This window comes from Hordeum vulgare, chromosome 5H (genome assembly GCF_904849725.1).
Source record: "Hordeum vulgare subsp. vulgare chromosome 5H, MorexV3_pseudomolecules_assembly, whole genome shotgun sequence".
In the NCBI taxonomy this organism is placed as follows: Eukaryota; Viridiplantae; Streptophyta; class Magnoliopsida; order Poales; family Poaceae; genus Hordeum; species Hordeum vulgare.
The window spans coordinates 557,068,419-557,089,549 of record NC_058522.1 but is presented as its reverse complement, the minus strand read 5'-3'; the positions used below and the strand labels follow the sequence as shown (position 1 = coordinate 557,089,549).

The window sequence follows — 21,131 nt, the reverse complement described above, 5'->3', positions numbered from 1 at the left end:
AAAAATGTAAAGAAACGTGTAGTTTGGTTTTTTGCCAAAGAGACGAGAAGTTTGATTGTGAATGACTCGACTAGGTACGCGATTGATGAGGTAGACGGCAGTAAGGAACGCTTCATCCCAAAATTTTCGAGGCATGAAGGCATGAGCAAGGAGCGAGAGACCAGCCTCCACGACGTGTCTATGTTTTGGTTCGGCGTAACCATTTTGTTGATGAGCATGGGGCCATGAGACATGGTGAGAGATACCAATGCGTTAAAAAAATGACTTCAAATTTTGATATTCACACCCCCCCTCCCCAGTCAGTTTGCATGACAAGGATCTTGCGATCAAAAAGACGTTCAACATGAGCTTGAAAAACATGGAATTTTTTAAATACATCGATATTTTTTATTGAGCAAATAGATCCAAGTGAAGTTGCTAAAATCAACGATAAAACTGACATAATATTTCTGTCTGCCTAGAGAAACGGTTCCAGGACCCCCACACATCTGAAAAAATGAGCTCTAAAGGAGCTTTGGATTCACTAACTGGGCAAGAATAAGGCAGTTGATGGCTCTTGGCCATCCGACAAGCTAAAGCATGATCTTGTTCATTGGACACGGCGAGATTAAAATCTCAAGGAATTTTCTGGACTACCGGAAGGGAGGGATGCCATAGACGCTTGTGCCACCAAGCCATGGATGATTTGGTTGCGCCAAGCACTTGCCGTTGAGGAGCACTCTGTCGTCCGGTCACTCGAAACAAGCCCCATCTACTCTTGTTTTAAAGTATTGTTCTCCTGGTAGCCTGATCCTTGACAAGAAAGATTTCAGGGTGAATCTCAATGAACGCATGTTTGTCTTTCATAAGTTGATAGGCAGAAAGAAGGATCTGTTCAGCACTAGGGGCATGAAGGATATTATTCAAGTTCAAGGAATCAGAGAAAATAGATAAAACTGAATGACCAATAAGCGCAATGACCATACCTTACCCGCTCGCGGTGTGAATTTGTTCTTTGTCGGTGTAGCGATCGCGAACAACAAGGTTCTCCAATTCACCAATGACGTGGTCCGTCGCGCCAGTGTCAAGATACCAGTTAGTATCTACGTCATAGGAGTGGGCAGCGTTGGCAAGACGGTGATGTCCACCACCATCGCCCCCACCGCCGTCATTGCTGCCACTTGCTGGATGGCAAACTTTGTTGTTGTAGCCTTTGTCATTCTGCTTTTTGCATCGCCATGCACCGTGCCCTTCCTCCTTGCATATCTAGCAGCTTTCACGGTTACCGCGATCACCATCCTACCTGCACGCTGCACCACCATTGGATAAGCCGCCACCATTGGAACCCGCCACCCGAGTTGTCGAAGAAGCGAGTAGCGCCTGAGTTGTTATTCACTACTGGAATCGCACCCTATGCCGAGTGCCAGAAACACTTGGCAAAGGGCCTAAAACACTCGGTAAAGGCTTTGCCGAGGATTGTTCTCGGCAAAGGCCACCCCACGTACACCTCTCAGGCAAACAGAAATTTTCCAAGATCCAAGCATCAGGGACTCAACAAAGAGTTTACCGAGTGTCAAACAGTACATATCGGCAAAAAAGGGACAATCAGATGGAGTAGATGGCGCCATAGCCATGTGGCACAGGTGGTGTCCCGAGAGCGCCACTCGGTAAAGAGCGTGAATGTCGCCCAATCTCATCTCAGGTCCAATGGTGCCAAATCCTAGCCCCGGCGCTCCTATGGTCACGTGCACTGCTGCTAGTGTTGTTGGTCGTCCCATGCGCCCCGCCATGGCGCCACGCTAGTCACTGCAGTGTAGTCACCTACTAGTGCTGCTTGTCGTCTCGTGCGCCCGGCCATGGCCGCTCGATATGTGGTGCATCAGCGACGGTGCGCATGACCTGCTGACGGCCGGTGGTGGTGCGCGAGCAAGTCCGTCCTGAAGACCGCGTCAAGGTCGTCTCCCCACCGCTGCCGTGTAAGGTCGTGTCGTCGTCCTGGAGCTCAGTCTACGTCACCAACGGGGAGGCCAAAGAATACCGGAGGCGAGCACTTCACGGGCCAATCTAACAAGCTAAAAGCATCTCCAGCCGTTGTGCCCCTCAGGAGGCATTTTTCGGCCTCCTGGGGTTGCCCAGCGGAATTTTTGCACTGGGGGCAAAAACAGTTCCAGTCGTCCCCCACCCCAAACAGACACATACAGAGAGAAAGAGAGAGAGGGAGAGAGGAGAGATTCATTTTTTGCATACACATGGTGGGTCTAACAAAAAAAAAGGAGATGAGAGAGAGAAGAGAGGCTGACCGATAGGGTTTGTGCATGCAAAAATAACGTCGGACGCCCTCAAGCGCCCTCTAGGGAACTGGGTTTGGCCTGGGATCGCCGGGGCTAGTTTTTGGCCAAATTCGGCATTAAATAAGGAGTTAGGGGCCTAACTGGGTCGATTTTTCTTCCCCGGTGCTTAAAAAAGGCGCCCTGGGGCTCTTGGGGGCGAGTGGAGATGCTCTAAGCTAGCACACGAGCAGTTGGATGCATCCGGCTACTTGTGTGCCAGCTTGCCCGGTGCGCTGCTAGCTTGTGTGGTATGCCGGGAGATGCAGCACACCTAGATGTGTGTGCGAGAGAAGCAACACGACCAGCTCCTTGCCGACGTGCAGCAGCCAACGCTCGGTTGGCCAGCGGTGGGAGGCGTTGGGATGCGTTGTCATCGGCTCGCCGTCCATGAGGCTGGATTGGTGGGTGAGGCGGGATGGGTGTGGCGACGAGAGTGGGGAAAAGGGAGGAGATGATAAGAGGAGACGAGATGATAAGAAGAGAGAGGCGAGAGGATAAGAAGGAAAGAGAGAGATACCGAGCAGCTTGATGTGCATCATCAAACGGTTGATATAAGCCACGGCATCGATCCATGTGATTTCGTGAGATTGGTCGAGAGTGTGCTTTCTCTTATTAGCCTGACTTTTACCAAGTACAACACTCGAGAATACTAGAAAATATTAGAAATATTGCAAAAGAATCAGAAAACTGGGAATTGGTATTAAATATGGTCTACTTTATGTGAAATTTGGAGTTATGCCATTTTATATCCATTTTTTGTGGAAAAAGGTAGGAAAACCTATTTGGCAACATTGCTTGTAATGTCAATATGAACTATGTATTAAATTTGAGAACATTATAATAAACTATGCAATGAATATGACCATTACGTAGGTCCTTTGACATGACAGTCACGAGCGTTCGTACACGATAGCCTGTTTTGTGACGGATTTTTTTTTAAATTTGTTATATTGAAAGTTCATATTTTTTCCTCATAACTAGTAACATAAAAGGACTCCATATTGCATTTTTAACCTTGTATTCTCTTTCTTTCATTTTTTCCAAATGGGGTCAAAATGGTCGGCATGGCTATTCATCACAAGGGATTGAATCTCTCAAAACTCTAAGTGGTTCTCCGATATAATGACTACTTGTGTACCTAAAAATATTTTTTGCTAATTTTTATGATTGAGCTATCACACACTTACAGTTCAAATTTGAATCACTTTTGGAAATTAGGCATAAATTCATTTAGATGTGCGAACATGGGTAGAAAACTAAAAAAATCCATAAAACTTGGGAATTGTGCGTAAAATATTGCCTACTTACTATGATAATTGGAGTGGTGCCATTTTGCACCCCAATTTTTGAACTTGGTTCATAAAAAACACCGAGTTTTGACACTTAGGAAATGAAAATTGATTCTTTTGTGGAAAAAAGTAGGAAAATCTATTTGGCAACATTGTATGTAATGTCAATATGAACCTATGTGTTTTATTTGGGAACATTATAATAAACTATGCAATGAATACGACCATTATCTTGGTCCTTTGACATGAAAGTCACGAGTGTTCATACACGATAGACCGTTTTGTGAAGGATTTTTTTTTTAAATTTGTTATATTGAATATTTTTTCCTCACAACTAGTACAACTAAAAGGACTCCATGCGAAAGTATTGCATTTTTTAACCTTGTATTCTTTTCTTTACGTTTTTCCAAAATGGGGTCAAAATGGTGGGCATGGCTATTCAACACAAGGGGTTGAATCTCTCAAAACTCTAAGTGGTTCTCCCATATAATGACTACTTGTGTACCTAAAACTATTCTTTGCTAATTTTTATGACTGAGCTATCACACACTTGCAGTTCAAATTTGAATCACTTTTGGAAAATAGACATAAAGTCATTTAAATGTGCGGAAGTAGCTAGAAAACTAGAGAATCCATGAAACTTGGGAATTGTGCATAAGATATTGTCTATTTATTGTGATAATTGGAGTGGTGCCATTTTGCACCCTGATTTTTGTACTTGCTTCACAAAAAACTCCCATCTTTGACACTTATGAAAATTTATTTTTTTGTAAAAACAATAGGAAACTCTAGGTGGCAACATTGTTAGTAATGTCAAGATGCACCTATGTATCTCATTTGTAAACATTATAATAAACCATGCAATGAATATGACCATCACCTTGGTCATTTGAGACTATATTAATATTTGGCATGCCAAAAAGTTTAATTAATATGGTCTAAAATGAAGAAGTGCTCAAGATAGAAATTGTGTGTCTCGTCAAAATGAACAACTTTGGTTCTTGGACCATCTTCATCCGAGGTCGTATGCAACCTCTACAACCAAAACCACGCAGTTTAGTGAAGACCCCCTTTTACTAAGGGTGACACTCGGTAAAGGCCCCTTTTTGCCGAGTGTATCGCTCGGCAAAGCCCTGTTTGTCGATTTTTGTTGTTTTACCGAGCATTTTGTCCACAACACTCGGCAAAGTGTCTGCCTGCCGAGTTTCATTTTTTTATCGAGTTAGGTACTCGGCAAAGATATAATGCACTCGGAAAGAGGCTAACACTTGGTAAAGAGGAAAATTCTAGTAGTGATTGTAGCCCCCATGTGTGCGCCACCACCGTTGTGGCGGTTGTTGCCGCAGCCACCGCCGCGAGCAGCAAGGTTGGCGGAGTGGCTTGAAGAGAAGGTCACTTGGTGTGCAACGCTCTAGGCTTCAACAGCAAGGAGCAGCGTGAACAACTCGCTGAGCCTGATCTGTTGGTCGATGGCGACGCGGGTGGAGACAGCAGAGACAAACATGTTGTAGTCGGGTTCGTGAAGTTCGTCCCACTAGAAGAAAACAGGTCTTTCGTTTGACCCTTTAGTCCCGGTTTGGTTTTGAATCGGGACTAATGTGACCATTAGTCCCGGTTCAAGCGGCTGGAGGCCAAACGGCTTTTGTCCCGGTTCGTTAAGGACCTTTAGTCCCGGGTTGAACCACGAACCGGGACTAAAGGGATGGTGACAACCGTTCGCCTGGTGCGAGCCCCTTTAGTCCCTGTTGGTGTCTCAAACCGGGACTTAAGGTCCAAATTGTTCGCATCCCGCGTCGTTTCACGCGATGAAAAAAAGGATAAGTGGCCATTCTCGAGGGCTAGAGTAACCGCGCGCGTCCATTCTCGTCTCCTCTGCTCTCTCATCTCTTCTTCCCCATATCTTCCACCATGGATGATCCAATCACTCGCTACGAGGAGGTGCTCGCAAATGGCACGAGAAAACTCAATGTCGTCTACACGAACGACAGCGCCATGGTGCCGCGTTTTCTTTCGTATTTCGAGGAACGACTTGAAGTGGCGGAGGAGAAAGACAAGTTCATGGGGCTTGATCTCGTGTACACGGCCAATCAAGAAGGTGTTTCCGTCATCCAACTTTGTTTCAACATAAATGGCATGGTCTTTCAATGGGCGAGGTAAGTTTTGAGGCTTTTCTTTGATCAAAGGTTATGAAAATTGCATAGGATATCCAAGACATATTCAGGCTTGAACATACAAGGACTTCGATGGCTCATATGGCAGTCGCCATGATCGACGAGCAGTACGCTGATATGAAGACCAAATTCCCCTCGGATCAGCACAGAAAATGGGAGACGACCCCACTTGACGGTATCAACATTAAGCATGCAGCTAAAGATGCATACGTTGCATACGAGTTGTACCGCAGGATTTGAATCATGAACTATGGCCAGCGCCGCCTCGTACATCAAGCACCACCACCACCACCAATTTGGGGATATTCTGATTCAGGCAAGTAGTGTTCGCAATGGCGAATACTTTTATTTCTAGCTATTATATATTATGTACTGTTTGTGGATCTCTAGCTTGAACGAGTATTTTTATTTATGTCCATATTTAAATGATGTGAGCAAGATTTCTGGAGCATTGTGATATATGATAACATGCCAAGTTTCAACTTTTTTAGAGTTCATTTATAGTGCTTTTTAATTTCAGGGTCATTTACCTCAAAAATCATCAAATGCATGAAAAATAGCAACTGAAGTTAGAAACTATTGAAATTTGAGGATATGGCTTGGAATTGTGCATATTGAATGGACACAATTCTTGAGTTGAAACAAGTTAACAAAAATGAAATGCCAGTGTAACATATGAGTTTTCATCTCAAACCCTCATACTCTAAAGTAGATGGTCAAGTTTGTACACGAAGTGCATTCAGTTTATGTCGTAATTTAAGGGTCATTTACCTTAAAAAATATATTAAATGCATGAAAAATAGCAACTGAAGTTAGAAACTCTTGAAATTTGAGGATGTGGCTTGGATGGGCATGGTATGATTTTTTTAAGCAAAATGACCCAGGAATTGAAAAACGCTACAAATCAACTCGAAAAAGGCTGAAACTTGGCATGGTAACATTATTTCACCCACATGGTATGTGTTAAAAAGTTGGAAGGGTTACTCCAAAAAGAGGATGCACTTCATGTACAAACTGGACTATCTATTTCGAAGTATCGGGGTTCTCGACGAATACTCGTCTCTTACAAAGCCATTTCATTTTTTACTCTTATTTCAACTCCAGACTTTTTGTGCCCTCAATATGCATCATTCAAAGCCACATCTTCAAATTTCAACCCTTTCTAACTTCATTTGCTACTTTTCATGCATTTAATATTTTTTTGGCTAAATGATCCTGAAATTGAAAAGCGCTACAAATCAACTCGGAAAAGGCTGAAACTTGGCATGGTATCATCATTTCACCCACATAGCATATGCTAAAAATTTGGAAGGGTTACAGCTAAAATAGGATGCACTTTGTGTACAAATTAGACTTTCTCTTTCGAAGTATCACGGTTCTGGACGAATACTCATTTCTTACAAAGCCATTTCATTTTTTAAATATTATTTCAACTTCATATTTTTTGTGCATTCAACATGCACCATTCTAAGCCACATCTTCAAATTTCAACCATTTCTAACTTCATTTGCTACTTTTCATACATTTGATGATTTTTTTTAGGTAAATGACCCTGAAATTAAAAAGCGCTATAAATCAACTCGAAAAAGGCTGAAACTTGGCATTGGTATCATCATTTCACCCACATGGCATGTGCTAAAAAGTTGGAAGAGTTATGTCGAAAACAGGATGCACTTCGTGTACAAACTGGACTATCTCTTTCGAAGTATCACGGTTCTTGACGAATACTCATCTCTTACAAAGTCATTTCATGTTTTTAATCTTATTTCAACTCCATATTTTTTGTGCCCTCAATATGCATCATTCAAAGCCACATCTTCAAATTTCAACCCTTTCTAACTTCATTTGCTACTTTTCATGCATTTAATGATTTTTGTTAACCAAATGACCCTGAAATTGAAAAGCTCTATAAATCAACTCGAAAAAGGCTGAAAATTGGCATGGTATCATCATTTCACCCACAAGGCATGTGCTAAAAAGTTGAAAGGGTTACGGCAAAAACATGATGCACTTCGTGTACAAAACTGGACTATCTCTTTCGAAGTATTAGGGTTGTGGACGAATACTCATCTCTTACAAAGTCATTTCATTTTTCTAATCTTATTTCAACTCCAGACTTTTTGTGCATTCAATATGCACCATTCTAAGACACATCTTGAAATTTCAACCCTTTCTAACTCTATTTTTGCTACTTTTCGTGCATTTTATGTTTTTTTGGGCTAAATGATTCTAAAATTGAAAAGCGCTACAAATCAACTAGAAAAGGCTGAAAGTTGGCATGGCATCATCATTTCACCCACATGACATGTGCTAAAAAGTTGATAGGGTTATGACAAAAACAGAATGCACTTCGTGTACAAACTGGACTATCTCTTTCGAACTATAAGAGTTCTCGACGAATATTCATCTCTTACAAAATCATTTTATTTTTAATCTTATTTCAACACCAGACTTTTTGTGCATTCATTATGCACCATTCTAAGCCAATTGAATATAATTAACTTTAGTTTGTGTTGTTTTGCAATAATTTTGTTTTTGTAATTAGTTAATATTACTTTATTTCTATGTTAGTTGTTTCTAATTTTATTTTTAAAAAGGGTGTCATATTTGGATTCCTCACATTTTTATGATAAGAATGGATATATTATTTGGCGAATTTCAATTTATAGATCTAATGATATTAGTTATGTCATATTAAATGAATAAATAGAAAAAATGAATAAAATAATATTATTACTTATTTGATTTTCATTGAAATTAAATATTATTATTATTACTTTTTTATTTTAAACGTTTTAGTTATTTTGGGTTTTTTAATTATTTTTTATGCTTTTTAAGAATTATTTGTGTTTTTTTAAATCTGTTTTTCAATTTTTTTTTATTTTTAAAATTAATTATTGTTGTTTATTTTAATAATTGTTTAGAATTAAAAAAATTATATCTTGTGACATCAAGACCTAAGGGTTAATAGGATTGATTGCTTCTATTGTTGAAAAAATAATAAGTGGAGACTTGGAAACGAGTGGAGATAGAACCGAAAAATTTAGCATGCTTGGGTTGAATTAGTGAGAGGATGGTTGATCGACCGGAAAGTTAGATAATTTAAAATGAGTGATGGTAACATCAACCGGGATTAAAGGTCCTTGAACCCCAGCAGCCAGATCACCCTTGCATGTGTTTCCGAGGGCAGGGAGGCAAGCAGTTTCCGAGGGCAGGGAGGCAAGTAGGAACGTAAGCACCTGGAGCTGGAGGTCGACATGACTAGGTGTACTGGAGATACCAATCTATGTATATCGGCCCTGTTTGAATACTCTAACTTGGCTAGAGGTTAGAGTTAATTTCTAACTTTAGTCTAACCATGAACTAACTCTAGCCTTTGGTGGTGTTTGAATGCAAAGGTTAGTTTGATAATAAATGCACTTTTTTCAATCATGTGTATCTTTTAACCAGGATTTGTTGTGGCCAGCTTTTGTGTAGGCCTGGTACGGCCGGCGGGGAGAGCAGGGCGAGCGGGGGCGAGCGCGGCCGGCGGGGGGAGCAGGCCGCGCGGGGCGAGCGCGGTCGGCGGGGCGAGCGCGATTGGCGGGGCGAGCAAGGCCGGGCGGGGCAAGGGCGGCCGAGCGGGGCGCGCGCCGCGGGCGGGGCTAGCGCGGCCGGGCGGGGCGAGGGCGAGCGCGGCCGGCGAGGCGAGCAGGCCGCGCGGGGCTAGCGCGGCCGCGCGGTGCGAGCGCGGCCGGCGGGGCGAGCGCGACTGGCGGGGCGAGCAAGGCCGGCGGGGCGAGGGCGGCCGAGCGGGGCTAGCGCGGCGGGCGGGGCTTGCGCAGCCGGGCGGGGCGAGGGCGAGCGCGACCGGCGGGGCGAGCGCGGCCGGGCGTGGCGAGGGCGAGCGCGGCCGGCGGGGCGAGCGCGGCCGAGCGGGGCTAGCGCGGCAGGGCGGGGCGAGCATGGCCGGCGGGGCGAGCGCGGCCGGGCGGGGCGAGGGCGAGCGCGGCGGGCGGGGAGAGCGCGACCGAACGACGTGGGATGATGGAGAGGAAAGGATCTGATGCGGTCAAAATATTTTTATTTTTACCTGTCCATCCCCAACTAGCTCCAATTAGCACCTCTTTTCAGGGCTAGTTTTTTAATGGGTCAGTTTGCATTTAACCCAAACTAGACCATGTGTTTGGATACTTTGGGAGCTAGTTCAGCTCAAACTAGCTCAAACTAGCTCTAGTGGGATGCAAACAGGGCCGTCATGTGAAAATAGCGGCTAAAGCGTATGCCGATGGACAGAGACACGTGCGTATTATATAGGCCCCGAGGCGCACAAAATTACAGGAGCTTAAGGTTAGGATTTGTTTTTTAGGATGGTTAGGCTTTGGATTGATGCACAAGGAAAGTCGCTACAATCTAGGATCAGATCACAACAGCCTAACCTCCCTGTTTACAACACACGCACGGATATGTCCTGGCTACATACGGTTTATATCACACCGTATATATAATGTTTATAACACGCCTGAGGTTCTTGAGAAGCTGTTCGACCGAGGCGGGATCGGGGACAACCGGAAGCTCGGCGGCGACGGCATTACCCGGGCAACTGAGCAGACGACAGCGGGCGGCGACATTGCTGGAACTTCGGATCAGCCTGCAGGGCTGACGGAGATTGCAGCCAGGGGCGGCATTGCCAGAACTTCGCAGCGGCTTGCAGTTGCAGCAGGGATGACGGATTTCCCCGGCGCCTCCTCCTCCCAGCTCGATGGAGGTGGGTGCCCAAGAACTCAAAGCTTACGAGCGACCTTCCTTCTTCCGTTGATGCCCGCTTCTTGGATTTTAACATCTGTCGGATGCCTTCGTTTCGTGCAGCAGCTCGCGGGGGAGGGGACGGGTCGGGGCACGGCGGACTCGCTCCGGCGCGCCAAGGAGCGCGTGCACGGGCGACGGCGACTACGCTCGCCGCCGGTGGCTTCCCCGACGCGTCTTCCCTGATCCATGGAGGTGGGTGCCCAAGAAATCAAATCATGCGATGCGACGAGCGCGTTCTTCGTTCTTGCGTTCTTGGATTGTAAATACCTCTGTTTGGTGCAGTTCTTTCTCTCTGACGTCCGACATTGATTTCTTGCAGCCGATGCGCCGCTGCAACGGGCGTGCCGTTCTTGCAACACGCCCACAACGTGGGGTTGTGTTTGTCGTGATACAACAACGGGGCTTTTGGTCTCGATGCCCTTGTGCCAGGATTGTGCTCGTGAGCAGCAGTTACGGGCTGAGCTTGCCGCGCTGGAGGAGAGGATGCTGGTGGCGGTCAATATTCTGAACAACCCTTTTTCCATCATCTGCGAGGCTTGCGGCCACCCCTCCGGCACCAACAAAAATGCGTGCAGGGTTTGCAACCCCTCCGGCACCGCGCCTCCGCAGCACGCGCAGATCGGTGCGCATCGGGGAGCAGTGACGGCGACTGCCGGTGAGCTCGAGTCGCATGATGCGGAGCTCCTGGCGGCGAGAACTATTTTCGACAACCCTTTCTCCATCTCGGGCGTCCGGCCGGGCCCGATCTGCGACGCCTGCGGCCGCCGCTCCGGCAGCAACAATGCGTGCCAGGCTTGCTACAACTACGCTCAAGGACAGGGGGCGATCGAGCCTTCTCCGGTGGGTTCCCAGCGTGTCGCCGGTCCGGGTCCGTCGAACTGAGAAGTTTGCTCATCTCATCGCCGTGAGTGGAGAATTTCTTCTTTACTCTGGGAGCAGACAGTTTAACTGCCGAGCCTTTTCTGCTTTGCTCTGTTTTTTTCTGGCTTCTGAACTCTGGAGAATTTCTTCTGAACTCAGTGCTATAGCTTTCAGTTTAAGCTTACAATATTGCTTTTAGTTTAAGCTTAATCAGTGCTGCATATGCTTCTGTCTGTTTCCTTTTATATCGGTAAATTACTTACCTTGAATATTGAATGGCTTAGTTTCAGTTAAACCGAATGACACTAGTTCTCAAAAAAAAATATTTCCAGTTGGCAGGACACTAGATTTCTGAACTTCCTGTCTCTGAACATACCTGAAGAAATCGACACCTTCACATAGTAATTCGGCCGCTACCAGGGAGACAGATTTCTGAACTCCCTATCTCTGAACATACCTGAAGAAATCGACACCTTCACATAGTAATTCGGCAGCTACCAGGGAGACAGACGGCTAGGATGCAGTCCAGTTATGAAAGATCAACGCCTATCGAAGACCAAGGGCTTTATATATATATATATATATATATATATATATATATATATATATATATATATATTCATTACGAGCTACTAATCCACTTTATTCAGTGTAGAAGATCAAGTGTTTATATTATTGCCTGCTAACTATATTCAGGTTCAGTTCAGCTAAATGTATGTTTGCTGTCGCTACAATTCTGAAGCTAACCAGTAGTAACAAAAAAAAAATCAATTTCTGGGGTTAATTTACATATGAGTTTATTCATTTCTTCTGAACTCTGGGAGCAGACAGTTTTACTGCCGAGCCTTTTCTGCTTTGTTCTGTTATTGATAGAACAGACTGACTCCTGTGATGTCGCCAAATGTGGCAATTGATACATACCGTACTTGAGTAGATCAATGAAACTATATATTTGTTTCTTTTCTGACGCTTTGGTTTTTCGCCTCGGGTGTTTGTTGACTGATTCACTTTCAGTTAGACCAAATGAGTTAAAGCTTCCTTGCTACTGATTATATTCAGTTTAAGCATATGGTTTAACCAATTGACACTTTAGTTTTGCATCAAGTGTTTGACTCAGGCACTTTCAGTTTAATAAATTGAATACTCAGTGCTGTTCAATACATATAGAATTCAGTTTAAGCTTACAATATGGCTTTCAGTTTAAGCTTACTCAGTGCGGCATATGCTTCTGGCTGTCTCCTTTATTAAGTGTAGAAGATCGGGTGTTTACCAACAACCCGTATATGTCCTCTCAAATAATAGTAACAATAGTAACAATATGCTATCCTTTAAAAAAATGTAAACTAGTAATTATAGACTTATAGTAGTAATTACCTGGAGCCGCATGATGCCCAACATGTCTGGAACATACATAGCTGCTATGGAAGATATATCTGAAACCCATTTCTGGTTCCTGTTTGTTCATTCAGTTTCCATCGGTTATAGAATGGTCTCTCAGCTCAAACAGAGCCTACTTCCTTCTGTCTCTCTTGTCAAGGAGCTCTAGAGCAGCTCATCTGCAGACAACTAAATTGTGACGGTGTCTCTCTTGTCAGGATGCTTGTACGATTACCCAGATTCAATCTTCCCTTATTACGATTCCATACTTTATTATGTCCTTTTATGGTTTGCATGTGGGTGTTAACAGAAGAATGTATTTCTTTGGAGCTGTATTGCTTTGGCAATAGAACATCAATAAGAAAAAATCTCACCTAATAATAAAGCGCGCAGCGTTTCTGACGTCCGTCGTCGGTCATTTTGCAGAAAAGCCCTCGCAGTTTAAGGTAATTAACCCGCAGTCCAATTTTAAGTCAGAACGAATCGTTTTTTTGTCATTTTGCAGAAAAGTCCTCACAATTTTAGATAATCAACCCACGGTCCATCTTTTAGTCACAGCCGAAGCGTTTTTTTTTGCATTTTTCAGAAAAATCCCTGATGTTTCAGGTAATCAACCCGCCGTCCCTATTTAAGTCAGCCAAAACGTTTTTTTATTTTAACAAAAAAAACTCTGACTTTTTAGTTAATCAATCCATATTTTATCTAAAACAAAATTATCCATATCTTTTAAACCGTGACTCCGATTTTAACATGTTACATATGAAATTTGATTGAAAAAATATGTAGAATCTAAATAGGATGTTATTTTTAGCTGTTGAATACTTCTTAAATATTATTTTTGGTGCAAACTTAATCTGTAGTGCACGGTCCTTTTTTTTCTCTCTTTTCGGCGACCATACGAATTGCAATAAATATCCATTAAATTAAAACCAAATTGACAGGAAAGAAAACATCGTTAACCACACATGCACACCTTTGGAAAATCTCGTGGGAAGAAACAACATATTTCTTATCTTATTCCGAGTGATTGTACATTTAAACACGTTTTCGTTGTGTGAGCACTGAGGCCATCGTCAACAACACAAATGTGATGCCATGTGAAAATATATTGTGTTCAAAGCGTGTGTTATTTTCTCTTCCGTTGCAACGCATGGTTTTTTTTTGCTAGTATCATTTAGTTAAATAGTGTGATGTCTCTAGACCCAAAGGTATGGCTGGCTTGGGGATACAAAATCTGGCTTTGATGAATAAAACTTTATTATGCAAGTGGTGGTGGATTTTTTTTACTTGGATGGGCTTTGGCAAGAGAAAATAACTGAAAAATATCAAAAGAAAACTTGTCTGACTGCAATCACATCCAAACAGGGGGACTGGAATTCTGGAGTTCTGAAGCACAAAGAACATTTTGTCTCCCTATGTAGATTTATTACGGGCAATGTAGAAATGTGAGGTTTTTGGAGGACTGGTGGATTGGGCCTAAGGCCCTCAAACACAGTTTCCCTAGGATGTATGGTTTATGTTATGATAAAAGTAAATTTGTAAGGATATACTAGAAAAGTGGATTGACAATGTGAGGTTTAGAAGAACTCCGTTAGGAGATTCTCTTGATTTTTGGAATCATTTTAAAGATGCATGTAGATCTATCACTTTGTGTGATATGAAAGATGAGATTAAATGGACTTTGAATAAAAATGGTTTATAATCAGTTAAATATTATTGCGGACATGTGATTGAAAATGGTGCCAGGTATCCACACCACTTCATTTGGAAAGTGAAGGTGCTTCCAAAGGTTTAAGTTTTCATGTGTTTGGTTCTTAGAAAAAGTAATCTTACCAAAAATAATATGCCTGGGAGGGGTGGAAAGGTGATCAAAAGTGCCCTTTCTGTGGAAGGGATGAAACTATCAATCATCTCTTGTTTACCTGGTCGGTTATAAGGTTGCTTTGGGATGTTATGAAATTTGCCTTTAATCTGTTTGACATTCCTAATGAAAATAACTCTTTTTTCAATATTTTATTGAAATTTTTAGCAAAGGTGAGAAAGGTTTGGTAGTGGTGGGGATTTCTGCTATTTTCTGGATTTTATGGAAATTACAAAATAAAGTGTTCTTTGATAGTAACAAGGTTGATGATCCTTTTCTTCCCGTTAATATGTCACTAAAATGGCTTCATGATTGGAACATTTTGCACACAAACCCCGAAAGAATTAGAATGATGGTTGTGCACACGAGGCAAGTGGAGAAGGCAGCAGGGGAGGTCTTCATGGCGGCTCATGGATGGTTCTTGGGGGGGGGGGCAAATCATGGCATGGTGATGTTGTGTTCCTGGACTCCAGAATTTCCTCCAGCGAAGAAAGAGCTTGCATCAGGGGCCTGCTTCCATGCATGTTTCCTTTTCCTGTTTGATATAAAAAATAGCCATGTAATATGATGCTCGCTTTAGTGTTACAAATTTGGAGTCTGCCGTTTGATTTTGGAGTTGTTCCCCCTCGCTGGAGACCTGTTCTTGTGGAAATCCCTATGAGAGTGGAGGATTTATGTTGCTTTATGTGTTATTGGCCTAGTCCAGTTCTTGCAGGCCCAAGCATGGTACAACTGCTCTAGTACCGTGACCAAATAGTACCCCAATGCGGTAGTAGGTATGATACTTGGTACGGTACTGCCGCTCCAACACGGGGACATTACTATTGGTCTTGTGTGCGGTACTACGGGCCTTCAACAGACAGTAGTAGTACTGCTTCCACAAGGGGAGCGACACTACAACCCCCTGCTGCAATACTGTCGGGTATACAACACCGTGCATATTGGTAGAAATTGAAGATCTCCTCGAAACGATGGGAAGGTAGTGTGGGTGCAAATATTGTTTTGTGTATATGTTTTGATTCCACCCGTACCTTCTAACGTTGACCCTCTCTTAATAGTACGGATCTCCTACGATCCAAAGAAATAAGGTCACCAGAAATACCGTCTTCCTTCGTTTCCTTTCAGAGGGAAACCTAACGGTCATGTGCTACTTCCAAATATACATACGTAGCGCAAGTACATGGTTAGACCGTAAGTTACTTTTTTCATCAACGCCGAATCATCTAGGGAGGGAAATGCCCTTTCAAAATCTTCTGCAACGGGAGTGTAGAGAAAACTTATATTTTATGGAATCAAAATGACACCAAACAGAAAGATCATTTGAAAACATTATAGAAGCAAAATAAAATTTTGTTGTAGATAAGTTACCATGAAATCTGAGTGCTAGAGATATTCTTTTTATATAAAAACATAAAATAGTCATTGATCATTCCCCTCTCTCTCTTTCTCTCTCTCTGCATGGACAGCTAGCTAACAAACGAGATACGATATTCCCCTCTCTCTCTCTTTCTCGGTGATTTGACACTGACACACACAGACGCACGGCACGATTGTTTTGCTAGCACCCGAACACACCCTCTAGGTCTCGACGGCGTCGCGTCACGCTCGCCGGTGGCACTCTGTCTTGGTCCGGCGCACGTTGTCCTTTTTAGCTCGTCCGCTGAAGAGTGAAGACCCTCGGCGCCGACTACGGCCGATGACTGACCGACCGACTGAAAAAGAGATGCAAACCGAGAGTGACGTCGGCACGTCCATCCGCTCCGGTGGTGCTCTCGATCGCTTTGATAGATTCCATCCCTTCCCGCTCGGGAATCTCCGCCCGGCAGCGTGTCGACGGGCCGACGTCACTCTCGGTGGTGGTGGTTAGGCCCGTCGGATCGGCTACTACCGGCTCCCAAGGTGAAGAAGACGGGACGGAGATAGAGATGCAGATGGCGAGATAGCAAGTTGGATGGATCCGCCGCACTTGCAACAGTGCTCTCGGACAGTGACCGAGTGGGCATATATGCGTGCGTTCGTGCTTGGGAACAGCAAGTTGGCATGTTACCGATCGTCCACGGACATGATCAGTTTCTATCTAAACACACAGGCTACTGATATGGGATGGGTCGTCGTCTACGACCAGAGTGATAGTCATGTACACCTGGCTCCCAAATGGATAGTTTGGAGATCATGTGCGGGTGGAACGCCGGAACCAACAGACTGACCAAACGTCCCTGGGAAAATGACCCGAGATTATGTGCGGGTGGGGGCACGCAGGGACCGACCATGGCAACTGATCCCATGGGCGCACCCTGCAGCTCCGCCTGCACTGCACACAAAGGTAATGTATGCCCAACATGTCTGGAACATACATAGCTGCTATGGAAGATATATCTGAACTGAAACCCATTTCTGGTTCCTGTCTCTGTCTGTTCATTCCGTTTACAGAGTGCACCATAACGCTCCATCGGTTATAGAATGGTCTCCCAGCTCAAACAGAGCCTGCTTCCTTCTGTCTCTCTTGTCAAGGAGCTCTAGAGCAGCTCATCTGCAGACAAATAAATTGTGACGGCGGCACGGTAACAGCTTCGTGGTGGATGCGGCTGCGCCGCCCCCAGCGATCTCAATTCACAAGTACTGAAAATGAATTTGCCAACTGAGAAACAGAGCAATGCTGATGCGGCTATCAAGCTGCTGCATGGGTAATTCTTCAGGGTTACCGTGTGTTGCTCAGCAACGCAACTGCCTCTTAGCGTCCCTAGCAAGTGTCATCACGTAGCCCATGACTGAATTGCCTGAAAATTCCACGGACTCCAGGGATTCGGAGCTCCTGGCGGCGAGAACTATTTTGGACAACCCTTTCTCCATCTCGGGCGTCCGGCCGGGCCCGATCTGCGACGCCTGCGGCCGCCGCTCTGGCAGCAACAATGCGTGCCAGGCTTGCTACAACTACGCTCAGGGACAGGGGGCGATCGAGCCTTCTCCGGTGGCTTTCAGTTTAAGCTTACAATATTGCTTTCAGTTTAAGCTTGCTCAGTGCTGCATATGCTTCTGCTTGCTTCCTTTTATATCAATAAATTACTTGGCTGTGGAGAATAAGCACAATCTGATTCGTCAATAATGTTTTGCTATTTTCTGATGCTTTGATTTTACCTTGAATATTCACTGGCTTAGTTTCAGTTAAACCGAATGACACTGGTTCTAAAAAAAATTAGTTCCAGTTGGCAGGACACTAGATTTCTGAACTTCCTGTCTCTGAACATACCTGAAGAAATCGACACCTTCACATAGTAATTCGACAGCAACCAGGGGGAGACAAACGACTGGGATACACTCCAGTTATGAAAGATCAACGCTTATCCAAGACCAAGGGCTTTATCCTTTATCCTTTATTCTTAAATAGCTACAAGCCACTAGCTAATTTTTCTTCTCCATGCAACAATGTCACATCATCAAGTCATGCATGAAGTCATAAGTTATTTTTTTCATTAATCTCTTAATGCAAAACATACCACATCATGCATTATTTTTTTTCAGGAAAATAAGTCATATAAAAAAGTTTTATATTTGTTTTTGCATTAATTTTAGTCTTCTACCATTTATCCACACATTTTTTAATAAGGCTCATGCCGCAAGCGCACGGAGCATCGTCTAATATATACAGTATACATATATTCATTATGAGCTACTGAACCACTTTATTCAGTGTAGAAAATCAAGTGTTTATATTATGGCCTGCTAACTGTATTCAGGTTCAGTTCAGCTAAATGTATGTTTGCTGTCGCTACAATTCTGAAGCTAAGCAGTAGTAACAAAAAAAATCAATTTCTGGGGTTAATTTACATATGAGTTTATTCATTTTCAGCGAGTGCTCTATCCTTGACCTTGATTAACATATAACTTCGCAGCATAGGCCACAGTACATGTAGTTAATTGTGTCATAATTGTTGTACATTGACCTTGATTAAACAGAAAATTAAAGAGAAAACTACGACTAGGAGCTGCTAGCAGGCGATGGCTTTGGTGGAGTTGCATAGCAGAAATGACACTGGCATCCTTTCTTGTGGATGCACTTGCCGGTTCCGTTGAACTGGTTGTAGCAGTAATGTTGGCATGTGATCTCGTCGACGTCGCACTGGTTGGCTATGAGGAAATCCGTGCACTCCAGCTTAGCCTTTGCCAGATCTGCAGATGCATAAAAATCACGGTCGTGTTTTTGAGAGACGGACAGAAAAGAACACAAATTAGGGATGAGTTTCGGATTAATACAAACTTTAAACCCACACCGGAAGAATCAAGGCGAATTCAGTTGAACGAGAACCAACAACCCGTTTATGTCCTCTCAAACAACGGTAGTAATAGTAACAATACACTATCCTTTTCAAAAATGTAAACTAGTAATTATAGACTTATAGTAGTAGTTACCTGGGGATAGCATGAAGAGGACAAGGACTAGGAGTAGAATTTGTGTAGCCCTCATCTTGTATTACAAAGTTTTTTCGATCTGATCTTGTATTACAATGTTGGGGGCTTCTATCTCCGCATTGTGAGTAAATATGATATGTCAATGGGTCCTTTTATAGTGAAAGGTTTACTTATCTGAATAATTGAGTAGTCATTTTCTTCATTAATTTTATTAATCGTAGTAAATATTTTCTTCATTAATTGTATTAATTATCTTCTCAGTTATTTTTTTGCGAGAAATCTTTTCAATAAATTATATAGTACTGATTTTAGCTGTAATCCTTTATTCTCAAATAGATACAACTTACTACCTATTTTTGCTAGCCATGCAGTCTTGTCACATAAGCAAATCATGCATGCAAATAATAAATTATAGGAATATATTTATTGCATTACTTTATGCGTGCAATGCTGCCTCACCATCAATTCATACATGTTATTCATAAGTTATTTTTTTGCATTGGGGTTCATCTTTCACATTTTTGTTAAGAATGGTAATTCTTTTAATTGCAAATTAATATTATTTTATTTTTATACGCTGCATATATTAAATAAAATTAAGCTTACATTTGTTTTCCTTTAGTAGTAGATGTTTTCGTGGCAACATTTATGTATTTTTAACAAGGTTCCCGTAGGCTGTAGCGACGTGCAGGGCACATCTAGTTATACGTATATGCGTATAACCGAATTAAGGTTACATTGAGTACGCCATTAAGAAAATATTTTGAGCAGTTGACATAGTACTTACGTTTGGAGAGGTGTGTGACAACAAAGCCAATTCATACCAATCGGTGGCTAGGCATTCCACACGATACTAGTACTTTGTTTAGCACCAACAATCATTAGCATTTAATTTATGTGCTAAATAAACACATTCTCCTCCCATCTAGCCAATAACAACTTTATTTACTTAGTCTTTTTTAAGGTGAAAAGGACTCCGATCCATCATAAAAATTCATCGAAAGAAGAAAGCACCACAAACAAGTAAATTGTCAAAAATCATCACAATTAAGCACGTAGGTATGAACTCGGCTCATTCCCGCAACCCGCGTCGCGTCGCGTCGCGGCGGCGGAGGAGGAATGCGCGAGGGCTCCTTCTCTTCTCACTCTTCAATAGCATGTAGAAGAGAGACTCTTATAAAGGGGTCCAACTTCTTCTCCACTAGCGAGATGGGACTAAATTTCCCACCACCACATTGTCATGCCACCACCTACATGGGCCCTTGGAGATTTCTGAAATTCTCTTATGGGCCTAAGGCCCACTACTAATTTCAACAATCCCCCACCAGATCTCAAGGGCACATCGTGTTCCCTCGTTCCAATCACTGTTTTAATATACCAGCATTTCAATGAAGACCTGTTAAGGTTGAGCTTCACCTAGAACAAGTAGCTACACCCCTTTACAACTGAACAATGGACTATGCCTTGAATTGTGAGTTTGGCGTAAAGAAGCTTCACCACAAGTCTTACTAGTACTAGGCTACCGAAGGCTGACCCCTCGGGTGGAGCATATAAGTCATACTCCTAGCCTATTCATGAGTTTACTAGAGATCACCCCAATCTCATAGACTGTGACCAGCAGTCAGACTCATATAGGTGTGTTCCTCCAAAGATTGCTCTGTAGGACAGCATCTTGCTTACACATAAGCTTTAGAACACATTAAATCAATAGTCATCCTACCATACATTATCCGAGAGTATTGCATCTCCAACGGAGTGGGTTAGTAAAGTTACTCTCCTCAGTTCACCACTGGCTTATTTTCCCAGGTCCTACTTCACGGGATCTCCGATCATATAGGTTGGGTTACTGCCATGGCAACTGATGTGGGTCTCATACCCATCTCCCTCGATGCACTATCTATCACAACGCGTGATAGCCCTTTAGTAAAGGGATCTGCCAGATTCTTAGCCGTTCGGATGTAATCCAACGATATCACTCCGGAGTTTCTTAAACGTCTGACAGACTTCAATCTCATTCTTATATGTTTGTTAGACTTCATGTTGTCCTTTGAACTCTTCACTTTTACAA

The 21,131-nt window shown here is 43.2% G+C and overlaps 2 long non-coding RNA genes across 2 annotated transcripts; both read right to left on the bottom strand.

Annotated features, from left to right (window-relative positions):
- Window positions 1–364: 364 nt before the first annotated feature.
- Window positions 365–1,421, bottom strand: LOC123399096. The gene is made up of 2 exons (XR_006610319.1): window positions 966–1,421; window positions 365–786 (listed from the first exon to the last, which is right to left on the bottom strand). It is a non-coding gene; the product is annotated as an uncharacterized LOC123399096 (long non-coding RNA).
- Window positions 1,422–18,472: 17,051 nt separating this feature from the next.
- LOC123399095 lies at window positions 18,473–19,211 on the bottom strand. The gene is made up of 2 exons (XR_006610318.1): window positions 19,064–19,211; window positions 18,473–18,823 (listed from the first exon to the last, which is right to left on the bottom strand). It is a non-coding gene; the product is annotated as an uncharacterized LOC123399095 (long non-coding RNA).
- Window positions 19,212–21,131: the final 1,920 nt, after the last annotated feature.